Below are 411 nucleotides of genomic sequence, written 5' to 3' on the forward strand. Positions count from 1 at the left end.
TGCTTCCAAGTAAGTGGGGGTCCGATTTTCTCTCTCCTTTATGTTCTGTTTTTCAATGTGTTTCCACAGGTGCAATCTTTGCCCTCACTAGGTCTCTCTTTTTACATTTGTGTCTCTACTGCTTGTTCTGTATATTTTTAATGGTTATTTCCTGCTTTTTTTACCCTTCACATTTTAACTGTCCATAACATAATCCTAAAAAGTGATTTTTCATTTATTGAATTTATTTAGCACAGTCTAATCAACAAAACCCCCACATATTTATTGAACATGTAATGCAAAAATTAAAATAATTTTTCTATGGGCTGATAGAAAAAAATACCTGCTATATAGCAAGGATAGAATGATTTTCTATCCAGGATTTTCTATCCTTGACTTTATCAAAGGAAATATACATAGACATTTCTTCCC

At 32.1% G+C, this 411-nt stretch overlaps 1 protein-coding gene across 1 annotated transcript in view; it reads right to left on the reverse strand.

Annotated features, from left to right (window-relative positions):
* Positions 1-411, reverse strand: part of CFAP43 (cilia and flagella associated protein 43) — a 94,956-nt gene that overhangs the window by 78,091 nt on the left and 16,454 nt on the right. The window lies entirely within an intron of this gene.

The sequence above is a fragment of the Propithecus coquereli genome, unplaced genomic scaffold (genome assembly GCF_000956105.1).
Source record: "Propithecus coquereli isolate 6110/MARCELLA unplaced genomic scaffold, Pcoq_1.0 Scaffold73, whole genome shotgun sequence".
NCBI lineage: Eukaryota > Metazoa > Chordata > Mammalia > Primates > Indriidae > Propithecus > Propithecus coquereli.